This window comes from Macrobrachium nipponense, chromosome 6 (genome assembly GCF_015104395.2).
Source record: "Macrobrachium nipponense isolate FS-2020 chromosome 6, ASM1510439v2, whole genome shotgun sequence".
NCBI lineage: Eukaryota > Metazoa > Arthropoda > Malacostraca > Decapoda > Palaemonidae > Macrobrachium > Macrobrachium nipponense.
The window spans coordinates 15,192,165-15,205,907 of record NC_061108.1 but is presented as its reverse complement, the minus strand read 5'-3'; the positions used below and the strand labels follow the sequence as shown (position 1 = coordinate 15,205,907).

At 40.3% G+C, this 13,743-nt stretch overlaps 1 protein-coding gene and 1 long non-coding RNA gene across 3 annotated transcripts in view; both read right to left on the bottom strand.

The window, feature by feature from the left end:
• LOC135216931 (uncharacterized) overlaps positions 1-13,743 on the bottom strand; it is a 427,667-nt gene that overhangs the window by 44,762 nt on the left and 369,162 nt on the right. The gene's annotated exons all lie outside the window — the stretch shown is intronic.
• On the bottom strand, positions 11,408-13,317 carry LOC135216932 (uncharacterized). The gene is made up of 3 exons (XR_010314978.1): positions 13,300-13,317; positions 12,856-12,993; positions 11,408-11,535 (listed from the first exon to the last, which is right to left on the bottom strand). It is a non-coding gene; the product is annotated as an uncharacterized LOC135216932 (long non-coding RNA).

The window sequence follows — 13,743 nt, the reverse complement described above, 5'->3', positions numbered from 1 at the left end:
TACACCTCACTAACAAAGCTCATCTGCTGCCAAAGCAGCCATCATAGAGTAAAAATCTACAGAATAAATTACGGTCAGTAATTTTTGCCATGCTTACCAAAGGCATATCAAATTTCATCAATAAACTGCACATTGGAAGGGTTGTCGTGGATATAGCGCCCATCAATTCAACACTACTGAAATCATTGATTTCAGATTTGTAAACCCGGTTTGGGTGGAAATGATTCCGAAGCCTGAGAAGCCAATGAAGTGAAGACTTACCATAACTCATTCTAACTGATAAAGACACTAGCAGCCCAAAGCAAAGCAGAAGGTAATAACAAGTTTTTCTATCCTGCCTGTCACTCATCATCCAAAGAGAAGTCAGTGACAAGGTCTGTAAATGAGTCCCAATGCAAAGGATTTACCAATGACTTTAAGGGATGCAGTAGCCCCCTTAAAATCTGCTAGGCAACAATTTCTCACACTTACTGTACATACCAACATTCTTCTATTGTTAAATCAATTTTGTAATTTCTTTTCTCTAATCCCAAGCTTTAGAATTTTTCAGATTTCTTCAATTTTTGCCACCTACAAGCTTCCTTCTTTCAAGAGGTTATCTAAGACTTTTGCTGAGGCTAGATTCAACATTCAGTATTAAAATTTATTTTCCTAATTCCCATCTGGGACCACCCTGGTATAGGTATGAAGCTGTCACTTCAATCCAAATGAACTCAACACCAACCAAGATCTATGGCCGAGATAAAATTGTACAGCAAAGTTGATTAAACAGCAAATATGCACATGCATATTATTATAGTCATACATGAAGGGTAATTAACGAATTAGTAACATGCCTTGCTCTGACACATACATCTAATTACTCATGACAATGATATCCTATAGAAAATACACTGTAGTAAGAAATTATAAGATTCTAAGTATGTATGTACGTATATGAATATATTTACCGTATGTAAAATTGTACTAATTTACAAAATTTTTTGCTCAAGATATATTACAATACTTTCACTAGAGAAAGATATTTTTGTACAAAAGTCTAGTCAAAGAAGTGGAAATGCTTACCTTTTCCACTGGAAGCAAATGTAACAAATGCCAGTGATTCCTAAAACCACAATGAAGCCAGCAAGGACAATGAGTGCTATTTGAAAAGCTTCTAAAGTGACTACATCTCTGACTGGAGGAGCAACTGTTTCCACTACCTGAAAAAACAAAGTTACCCATTATGGAAGAAATTTTGACAATACATGTATGTCCTACTTTATTACTTTGGGAAGTGCAGTGTATATATATTATCACTAGTATAATTTTATAGTTTCTAATAAGAAGGGTCCTATGCAAAAAAGTGTTACTCACAGGCTGGAGCAAAACTGGAGATCGAATATCTGTTGCTTGGAGACCGAGCTTTTCATTTATTAGATTCACAACACTTGTACTCTCACTAGAACTATTACTGAAGGAGTCTGCAAGAATCCCATGGTGGGTAAATCAATAGTAATATGCCTTTCATCTCCACAGAAAGTCATTAACTCCTTCCTAGAAAAACCAGTCATCAAATTCATTATAAAAACTATGCAATATTTGAAAAGTGGAACAAAGATACTTACTCCCCTAAATCTGATTGTTTCCAGTCTATTAACCGACCAGAGTTGGAATCAGCCGCAATGAACCATACATCTGTTGCTCCATCATCCCTCTCAATGGTCCCATTTCCAATATATTTGCGTGGTTCTATTCTCTCAATCTTAATGATATGATCTGTAGTAAAATTAATTAGATGTGACAAGAAGTAAACCCATACTGACATTACACCACTAGTACATATTACCAAAATCATAGTCAACTGACTAGTACAGGACAGGTATCCTTCAGCATTATTAAAGGTCAAATAACTTTGAAGAAAGTGTCCATTAAAGGGATTTTGACGGAGGAAAAAATCTATATTTAAAAACTTACTGGTATATACAGTATATGTGCACAATAAGTGTCCAGTAAAAAACACTGAACACTTTTAAAGAAAAAATTCAATTCACAATAATCAATATGTTGCACAGTACAGACTAGAAGAAATGGGAAAGGTTAGAAATAGTAATGATCCTAATAGATTCGTGAAAAATCAGGCATGAATTTTTTGGCCTCTACACATTAGAATAGATTAAAGTAACTACATTTCAAATGCATTTGTTCTGACAAACAGATAACTTTTATATCAATATCACAATGTAAATGAGCTTAAAAAAAGCTTGCAGAATATAGCTTATAAATGCATTTATAATTCATGCCTGAAAGCATGATCGGGTTTACTAGAATACTGTTCTCCAGTGTGGATATCTGCTTCTGCCAGAGATTAATCTCTTAGATAAATGACAAATTTTCTAAGACAATTTGTATTTTCATAGCTACAAACCTGAGGTCATAACAATAAGATAATTTCTAGCACCTAGCTGGATCCAGTTAAAACGCAGATGAAAGCAAGGAATCTTGTGAGATCTGGCAATGCGTGCATTTATCAGGTGAAGAGTGGTCAAAGACCACGCACCTACGCCACTGCATCAGTCTTTCCCAACTCTGGATGTCTTAACAAACAGAGGGGCGGCTAGAGGTTTGTTTGTTTGCTTGTTTGTTTGTATGGTGTTTTTACGTTGCATGGAACCAGTAGTTATTCAGCGATGGGACCAACAGCTTTACGTGACTTACGAATCACATCGAGAGTGAACTTCTATCACCAGAAATTCACATCTCTCACTCCTCAATGGAATGGCCGAGAATCGAACCCACGACCACCGATGTGAGAAGCAAACACCACCAAACCAACCTCGCCAACTGAGGCGCTAGAGGGGGGTGTGGGCCCAGTATAATGTTAAGGGACCTCAAGTTTGTAGCTATGAAAAATACAAATTGCCTTGGAAATTTGTCATTTGTTCATACGCGAACAACCTTCGGTCTTAATAATAGGATAGACTCATACTTGGAGGGAGGTTACAAGATATCCTAAATGGCTGGCTGGGGGCCTACCCACCAGTCCAGCTCCAGAAGAAATTACTTCTGGAGGGGGACTGAAGCCCATTGAGAAGCTAGATAAATTTATATGTAACCACTCAGACCCTGAGTGACATACAATGATACATGGGAGAATCATTGTATAGGGTGGGAGAATCATTGTATAGGGAACCAAAGAGAAACTTTGACTGTCCAATAGCAAATCAATACACCAGGGTTTGTTACCACTCCCAACTCCTCCTTGCCAAGGAGTGGAGCATATGCTACCAAATAGAGGGTTTGATATTTGTATATTAAGCAACCACACTATCAGTTTGACTACCTTACTCACCTGTATGAGAACAGTCTAGCGAATGATGTGTCTATTCCTTAACCCGCCCAAAGGAAGGAAAGGTACAAGACAAAGAAGGACCAGCCAACTCACTCATTCTCTCATCCACCCAATCATCTTACGGTAATATACAAAAGTGCTGTTTAGGGGCAACTATGAGTTACACAACCTATTGGGCAGCCACCACATGGACCCAGGGAAAACGGTGTTCCGTAGTTCTGTGGGGAACATCCTTAAGATAGAAAGAGGTGAACGTGGACTGGCGTAACCAAGTACCAGCACTCGCCACTCTATGTACAGCCAAGTTCTTTTTGAAAGCCAGAGAGGGACCAATACCCTGTAACATCATGAGCTCTAGCCTGCACAGACGTGGTGGCAGAATCATCAAGAGCCAAGTATGCCTGTCCTGATGGATTCCCGTATCCAAAAAAGAGATAGCATTCTTAGACACCTCTTTCTTTGTACGTCCTGTGCTCACAAAAAGTCTACAGCAGCCTGGTCTAAGGTGCAGAGACCTTTTAAGATAGCAACGCAGGGCCCGGACAGGGCACAACAAAAGCTCTTGAGCATCACTACCCACAAAGTCATTCAGTGATGAAATGGAAAACTAAGAGAACCTGTTCATCTTGCACAGAGGGATTTTGGGTCTTGGCCACAAATTCTGGACAAATTTGAAGGACAACCAACCCACCCCTGTGTGCTTCACATCATAGCTCAGACCGTGGAGCACTCCTACCCTCTTCAAAGATGCCAAGGCCAGAAGGAAAAGTGTCTCGAGCGTCAAGTTCCTGTCAGATGAGCGACGCAAAGGCTCATATGGACCCTTAATGAAGCTCTTGAGAACCAGGGAAACATCCCACATCGGAGGCTTGAGCTCCCTAGGAGAACTCGATTGCTCAAACCCCTTAACTAGCAAGGAAAGTTCCCAGGACAAGGAGATGTCGATACCTTTAAGGCATAACACTAAACTCAAGCCGCCCTGTAGCCTATAATGGCAGAAATGGACAAACGTTTCTCGTCTCTGAGGAAGGTTAAAAAGTCTGCTACTATTTGCTAAATAGAGGTTCCGATGGAGAAAAAAACCCCTTTTATGACACCAATCACACTAGATCGTCCATTTGCTTTGGTAAACCGCGGAAGTCGACTTTCTGAGACTGCTGGACCACCTGCCCTGCTGTTCTCTGAGAAAAGCCTCTCGCTCGGAGGAGATACTTGATAGCCTCCAACCATGAAGAGACAGGGATTCTACTGACTGTGGGAACCTTTCCGCATGCAGCTGACACAGGAGATGCCAGCCAAGGGGGGAATTTCCCTCAGAATCTCTGACAACGACGACAGCAGATCTGGAAACCATTCCACCAGAGGCCACAGGGGGCTACCAAAGTCATCCTGAGACCCTGTGAACACATCAGCCTGTTCAGAACTTGACGGATCAAACAAAATGGAGGGAAGGCATACTTCTCCAGGTTGTCCCAGGGATGTTGGAATGCGTCCTCCGCTAACACTAAAGGATCTGAAACCACTGAGCAGAATATCTCCAGCTTCATGTTGAACCGAGTTACAAAAAGGTCCAGCATGGGTCTCCCCAAAACCTGGAAGTGTTTTGTCTGCTACCACTTGATGAAGGGACCAACTCTGTGCCTGGGATCTGATCCTGACAACTGAGTTTGTCTGCGACCACATTCCGTTTTGCCTGGATATACCTGGCCCAAGAGCTCTACCGAATTGCTGACTGCCCACTGGCGAACCTCGGCGGTCAAGGCGTGAAGTTGACGAGAAACCAGGGCCCCCTGCTTGTTTACATAGGCGATCACCGTGGTGTTATCCGACATGAGAACGACAGAATGACCCTCTACCTTCTCCCAAAACTCCTTCAGACCCAGGAAGGCTGCCTCCAACTCCAAGACGTTGATATGCTGCTGTTTGCCCTCCGAACTCCAAATACCTGATGCAATGAGCCGCCTAAATGAGGCCCCCAACCTGTGAGGGAGGCGTCTGAGAACAGAAAGAAGTCCGCTGGAAGAGAACGCAGAGGGACACCCTTCGAAAGATTTCGGTCGTCCAACCATCAACGAAGGTCTTCTTTCACATCCAGAGACAGAGGAACCTTTAACAGGGGTGAGTCCCCCGCCAGAGACCAGAATTCCCCCAGTCTCCATTGCAGAGACCGAAGATGAAGACGCCCATGAGGGACCAGCTTCTCCAGGGAAGACAAAACTCCCAGTAGAACCTGCCACTGATGAGCTGACTGATGTGGTTCCGACAGGAAGTCGCATGGCACTAATCGCAACTTCTCCAATCTCTGATCTGACGGAAAAACTCTTGCAACTGTTGTATCAATGACCATGCCCAGTTAAAGGATCCTTTGACTGGCTACGAGGTTTGACTTTTCCTGGTTAACTACGATGCCCAGTTCCAGACAGAACCGAAGTAGACGATCCCTATCCTGCAGCAGCTTTTCCCTGGAAACTGCCAAGACCAACCAATTGTCGAGGTATCTCAGCAAATGGATCCCCTAAGCACGGGCCCAACTTCATACGAGAAGACCCTTGTGAACACCTTGAGAGGCTGTTGTCAGCCCGAAGCATAGGACTTTGAACTCGAAGAACTTATCCCGAGAGAGAAGTGAAGGAGCTTCCTTGACGTCAGATGAATAGGGATCTGGAAGTATGCGTCCCTTAAGTCTATCGACAGCATGAAGTCGCCTTCCCTCACATCTGCCAACACTGAACACGGGGTCTCCATCTTCAACCGTGTCTTCGTGATGAAGTGATTCAAGGTAGATAAGTCGGTCACAGGTCTCCAACCTCCCGACACCTTGGGCACCAAGATGCGACTGTAAAACCCTTCAGACGGACACACCACTTCCTCTATCGCATCCTTGTCTAGCATCTTCTGCACTTCCTCCCGAAGATCCAAGAACTTCAGAGAATCTAGAGGATATGCCTTCCTGAGCTGCGGCTTGTCCGACAGAGGAGGAGAGAAGTCGAATGGCAGTAGGTACCCACCGTAAGGAACATTTACCACCCACTTTCTCCACCCCATAACTCTGCCACTGGCCCAATGGCCCACCAAGCAACCCCACCACCCGTGGCGCGGGAGAGGGAAAGATGCCCTAACCTACCAACGGCCCCCTTACCTCTGCACCTTGGGCCCCTTCTTGGCTTAAAGGAACGAGAGTGAAAGGGAAGTTGGTCCTCTGATCTAGGCTGAGACGAAGGATGCCTAATATTGAATACAATAGCTGTTTCAATGATATTTAATTTATATAGAATCTTCTCAATTCTTCTTATTATCTTTTACTCGTCAGCATGTAGCTGGTGTATTAAGTTTCCTAAGGACATGTAAAGATTTTCATTTGTCTTGGGTTTATCCTCTAACATGTCGACAGCACACAGGGCAGTTCACCTATGAGATATAGAGTACTAAAGTGAATTAAGATACATTTTACAAGTATTTATAGCATGCAAGGTCGTGTACAATTGGTGGGCAGGTCAGTGAGCAGGATTTAATTGGTCGTTTGATGGTAACGAAATCTCCCCCAAGGCGATGAGATCTGCGTGATCTGGCTGGAATTAGCATATTAGCATGGGTTGGGTGTTGGTTAGGGTACCCACCTCTTGGGCGGCAGGTACTGCTGCAGGCTGTCCAGATGACACATCTTCCGCTCGTTCAATTCAGTTGAAAAAAACTGCTAAAAGCTTGAAAGCAAACCAAGAAATAACAATAAGAAGGGCAGACAAAGCTGCTGCCTAGTGCTCATCAAGACCTCTGAATACACGAGATACTGGACCAAATACTGACTGATCAATCCAAATTCAGAAAAATCAACAAGAACCCCATCGAAGAATCCAACGAGCATTAATAGGACAGTCAAAAGAATCCATGCCGCTGGGAATGCTCCCAGGTCTTCCCCTTGCCCAGGGTGACTTTAATCCGGGGTATATTTACGGCACCGTAAAAAAACCCACAAGTCCTGGTAATCCTCTCCGCCCTATTTTAAGCCAAATCCCAACCCCAACTTACAAAATCGCGAAGAGACTCGATGAACTCCTCACGCCATATATCCCTGACAGGTATTGTCTACAGTCGTCTACTGACTTTTTACGTAAACTCCGAGACTCTCCATCATCGCCTCTCTTGACGTCGTAGAGCCTCTTCACGAACGTTCCAGTCAACAAGACAATTGAACACATCCTCGATAGAGTATATAGATGTGAGGAAGCACAGGCTTTGAACATCCCTGAGGAAGCCCTAAAAGCCCTTCTTGAAATATGCACCAAGAAAGCACCATTCACAACCCACAGAGGACATCTTTATTGCCAGATTGACGGCGTGGCAATGGGATCCCCATTAGGGGTTCTATTTGCCAACTTCTAGATGAGTGTCGTCGAAGAAAGGGTTTTCAATAAGATCCCCTGCCCTCCCCAACACTACCGCTACATAGACAACACCTTCATAAGAGTTGACAGAGAAGAGGACCTTGAAACTTTAAGAAAGACTTTCGAAGAATGCTCTGTCTTCCACTTCACGTGTGAACGCAGCGTTGACGGTGCCCTCCCCTTCCTGGACGTTCGGGTACAGCAGACCCCTACGGGATACACCACCACATTTTACAAAAAACCCACAAACCCGGGTCTATGCCTTAATGGGTCCAGCGAGTGCCCAGACAGGTATAAAAGATCAGTGGTAGATGCCTTCGTTCGCCGCGCCCTTACACACTGTTCCACATGGAGAGAAACCACCAGGGAGATCAAAAGGTCTACACAAGTCCTCATCAACAATAACTTTTCAAATCACATGGTCGAACACAAAACGAGGGACACCATAAATAAAGGCACCCGGAAGAACGGTTGAAACTAACAAACCAAAAGTGGAGCTATAAAAATATATTAAAAATATATGCACCACAAATATTTGGAAGACGAAAAGGCGTATAAGTAAAATAATAACAGTGAAAATGTCTACCCCACTACAGAAAATGATAAAATTAGCCTCATAATTTATTACAAAAACATGAAAACTAGCCAGCTGCTTCTTAAAAACAACCTGGCGCCCCCAGAAACGTCTTTGAAGAGAAGGAGTGTCATCTATGAATTCACATGCTCGGTGGATGGATGCCACCATTTTTATATCAGGATGACCACCACCAGACTCTCCAAGCATCTCTCCTGCCACCTTCAAGAAGGGGCCATTTTCATTCTCTAAAGGAAAAACATAACAGGATACCAGAAAGAGCTGAACTTATAACAAACATAGAAAATTATTGACCATGCACCACCGACGGAAACGCCTACGTTATCTTGAGGCATTACACATACGTATTAGAGAAATAACCGACTATCAACACAGTAAAAGAAACAGAATTTCTTCCTACCATCATAAGAAGAAATAGCATAAGAAACCAACAGACTTCGTATACCGCCACGAGAGAGAGAGAGAGAGAGAGAGAGAGAGAGAGAGAGAGAGAGAGAGAGAGAGAGAGAGAGAGAGAGAGCGGAAGATGTGTCATCCGGACAGCCTGCAGCAGTACCTGCCGCCTAAGAGGTGGATACCCCAACCAACACCCCAACCCACGCTAATAACTCCGGCCAGACCACGCAGATCTCATCGCCTCAGAGAGAGATTTCATTACCATCCAACAACCAATTAAAATCCCTGCTCACCGACCCGCCCACTGATTGTACACGATCTTGCATGCTATAAATATTTGTAAAACGTATCTTAATTCACTTTACTGTATACTCTCATAGGTGACTGCCTGTGCGCTGTCGACACGTTAGAGGAATAAACCTAAGACAAATGAAAATCTTTACATATCCTTAGGAAACTTAATACACCAGCTACATGCTGACGAGAAAAAGATAAGAAAAAGAATTGAGAAGATTCTGTACAAATAAGGGAAAAGTTCCAGGTATGGGAGACCGAGAACCAACCCGCCATGAGGCAGAACAATGCCACCATGCTTCCGACCAGGAACCTGTATTTATACCTAAAAAACGGCAAACACAGGCTCGAGGAAGGAACGAAACTAAATAGGAAACCTTTCGGAATACTTAGCTTAGCCGCTGCGATAGCCGAACGTTCCATGGTGGCAAAAATATGCGAAGAAAGCACAAAAAACAAGAGCAAAAGAAACGCGTGTGTCTCTTGGCCTGCTAACATAAAAGGATGGCCACCAGAGGCGCGCAGTCACCTTGGCGTGGGTTGTAGTAGTATTAGTAGTTGCTGCCCCGTTCTGTGGGTCGGCTCTCTCCTTGAGGGATTTTGTTGTGGGAAATTTCTAAATGACAAAGAAGTTCGTGGTAGTGGTCTCACTCGCCCTAGTGTTCATACCGACCCCTTCTTTTGTCTTTTATTGGGTGAGCGAGTCAGTTATACTGACCTCTTCTTTATTTGTTTATTCTCTGGTATTTGTTAGATCATTTACCTAAGAAATAATGAACTAAAGGTTTATTTCGCTGGGCGACACGAACCAATCGCCCAGAAATAGATTTTCCTACGTCAAAATCCTTTTTTTAAAACTTTACACATTAAGAAAAGGCAAATAAGAGAAAATGAATGACTAATAATCATAAGAAGCAGCAGAGAAATGGATTACTCTTGATATCTAGAAACATTCTACTAACCAACTGTTTACCAGTTCACAACATGGAACACCATGTACACATCAAAATATCCAGTAAAAAAATCATAGCAAATAACAAACAGTAATGATACTCAAAATGGCCAAATGTGATAAAGTGCAGGACATAATGATAAAATCACGCAATAAAGTGGAACGCTAGGCTAGACAGCTCACTTAAACTTTCTCTAGCAGATTGTTTTTGTATAAAAAATAAAAAGTACAATATATGTCAATACATAATGCTATCTTCCTTCTGGTTTAATCATTATTTTTGGACAGTATGGGGTACCCAGAATTAAGTAATATAATATAAAGATCTATATAAAAAATACTCATAGTAGCATGAGTCCTTGAAAGGTGGTGAAACAAATCCACATTTAAGCATATATACATATATGTATTTAAAAATAAAGCTTTCAGGAAACTGTTAAAATAGTTTCCCAAAAGTTTCCTGTACAGATTTATTCTTAAATATATGAATACACATGCAAAAACTATGGATTTGATTCTCCATCAAGAGTATGTTTACAAAGTTCATGAGGTGAAATCAATTTTCTTTTTAATATTGAGGTTTAGCAGTTCTAAAGTTCCATCTTTATAATTTCATAGGGGAGCACAAAACTGACTAAGTGAATTAATTATTATTATCCAACCAACTAATGACTTGTATCTGAAGCAGTTGCACTAAGAATTCTGTCTCTGAAGTTTGATTCCTTACTGAAGGAGTAAAATCTTGTGAACATGCATGCTGAGGCTTGCAAAAACAAATAAATTACTAAATAGTACCAGTCAGAAGCAGAGAAAATGTAATATTAATCCTGAGCAGCAATCAAACTGATTAACTCCTAGAATTGCATTAGAAGTAAAAAAAATAATTTTAAATGAAAAACTTACTTTGAATCTTCCTGAATAACTTTTGCAAGATCTTCTTGTCTTGCCTTTTACTTTTTCAGGAGATCATCAATGACTAACACTATGTGATGATTTTCTCCAACCACCATTAACCTGAAATTTAATGCAACATTAATTGCCCAGCAAGTTCCCAGCATCACAATGCATATGTTATTTATAAAAATGTCATCATCTAGATTCATATTATTTATACTGAATACATCATTAAAGGATTTTCCCATATGTTGTTGATAATTGAAGATATGAAAAAAATTCAATGGACAAAATATTACAGAAAAGGAGAAACAAGTACAACTCAAAATTTTGTCTAAAAATCTCTCTAAGAGAGTCAGTGAGCTCAAGAAACCATGAAAACAAATACTACCTCTTTTTAAATTTCTTAACACCACTGGATGTTAAGGTCTACTTCTGGAACATGAAATACATGTCACTAAAGACTTACCAGTAACTGAGGCTGAGGTAGTGAGTGAGACAGAAGAGCTGTTGTGAGGGGCTATCTTGGCTATAACAGTCAAATTGAATGGAAGCAGCTCTGAGGTACTCCCGATAGTTCCCGATCTGTTTTGATGCGACCGGTAGAATCAATTCGAAAATAGCGTCCACGATTACTCTCTGGAACCAGTTCATAGTGAATCGTGTTACTGAAAGAGTCCTTGTCCTCTGCCTGTGAAAAGCCAACTTAAATTAACCTCTCATTTCACAGTTAAGTATTCAGATGCAGGTCAAATTATTCTCAACGCTGAAGAACTTGCCTCCAAAGACTGAATAAATTCTTCCATTATATCCCCATGACCTTAGGAAAATTTTTAAAAGCAACTTCTAAAACCTTTTTTGCACACACCAAACTACACCTTCATCACTAAATTGGTTACTAAACCGATTCTTGACTACAATGACAAATTTCACTAAACCTTAATCTAAAAAAAACAATCAAGTAAAGAGTTCATACAAAAAAAAAAAAGCAATAACATCTTATAACAAATTTTTCATAAAATAAGTAATTTTTTTAATGAAAATGAATGATACAATAGAGAGTAAAACTAACTTATTATCCATAAACATTAAAATGTATGAAAATTATATGCTTTGAAAACACAATTGCCTTTAAAATATGCAGATGCCATCATAAGTAATATGAGTTGACAATAAGGTATCAGAAAATATTTTAAAACTCCCAAAAATATAACTTTTTTCATAATAGAATTGAATTCTCACATATCTCGGTTATAGGTACACTCTTAAAATAAAATACCTAGCCAGAGAACCCAAAAATATATTTTCAGTTATTACTATCATACTTCACTGAAAGCCATATTAGCTGAAATTATAAGTTTTGACTTTTTTTTTCATCTGATAACAGATGAGGCACGAAAGAGGCACGAAAAGCATCCAAAAGGGTTTACAGCTAGGTTGCTCAGGAAAGATGGGGTAATGATACTTAGTGAACCATTTGTCTACATATGAAGACTTGCAATACATAAATGTTAATATGTTTAAGGGTGACGATTCACAGGATTCTGTGACCAAATCTTCTGAAGTGGGTTCTGTCTTTTGACCGCCACATGATAACAAATGATGATCATTCAGGAATTTAGTTTGCAGTGACTGTAAACTATCAGACTTCAGTAATAGAAATATTTTTCTTGTAGTCAGAAACTTATACTTGGCCACCCAGTTTGGCAACTGAATACATGGTCAGTTAACTTGGTTTATAACGGGGGTTAAGTGAAGAATAAACTTCAGGACTGGCCTACATAATGTGCTAATATCCTATTGCTTCAAGACTAAAGTCCCCACTTTAGGAACAAAGTCAGTCATTGGATAAACAGTCATTGATGAACTTTACATGTTTAGAACTTTAGATATTTCGGATATAGCACCAATCCTTTAATGCCTAGTTTTCTTTACAAAAGCAAAATGCCCAGCAGAGTCTGCCACTCCTCGACTCATAAAAGGTTCTTTGCAATAAAAAGGGAAAACTCACCTTGAACCTTATTACTTGTGTATTAACAGGAGAATCCTCAGATATAAAGGCAAAATATCCATGAGTACGATTATTGTATGGGGAATCAGCAAATATTTCTGGCTTGTTGTCATTTTCATCTGTCACACTGATATCTACCTGTTTAAAATGGTAAAATTAAAAATAATTAAATTCAGCATCAACGTACTTTCTCTAAGAGACATCTTCTGCAATTCTTTTCATCCCACTGAAAGATGTACAGTTTCTTATCTTTCAAAGTCCATATCACATGGTGCTTATGTATGTACATATTTCTACAACTTTCTAAGGTTTTCTACATATATTAACCACAATTTCTGGGAAGCTGCACTACTTTTCTTATTGAAATGTAATATGGTAAACTTAACTAATATACAGAGCTCCCAGCTACCAACAATTTACTGTTGTCATAAGTATAATACTTACCTTCGCAATTCTATTTGTATATTTGATGGGGCTGATGGGGACTTTAAACAAAACAGTCAAAGAATAGTTGCTTCTGGACTCATAATCAAGAGGCGTTTTAAGCTTTATAGCACAATGCCTCTCAGCAGTGACATCCATTTCAAATATTCCTGTAAAATATTTAATCTACATTAATAAACTACTCAAAATTATGAAAATTTTTTAAATATAGTACAGAACTTGGCAAATCAACTGATACCATTTTTTCACATCACTTGCAAATGCATTGTGTACATAACACATTTTAGCAGTCCTCTCAATCTTGGGACATTCCATTTCCCAAGTCAAAGGAAAGATATGATAATCTAATGGATATCAAAAAGGACCCTTTTATTTTGATTCTGACAGCCTTCCATGTTTAAATATCAAGTTACATAGGTACTATGATTTCTAATATGACAACTG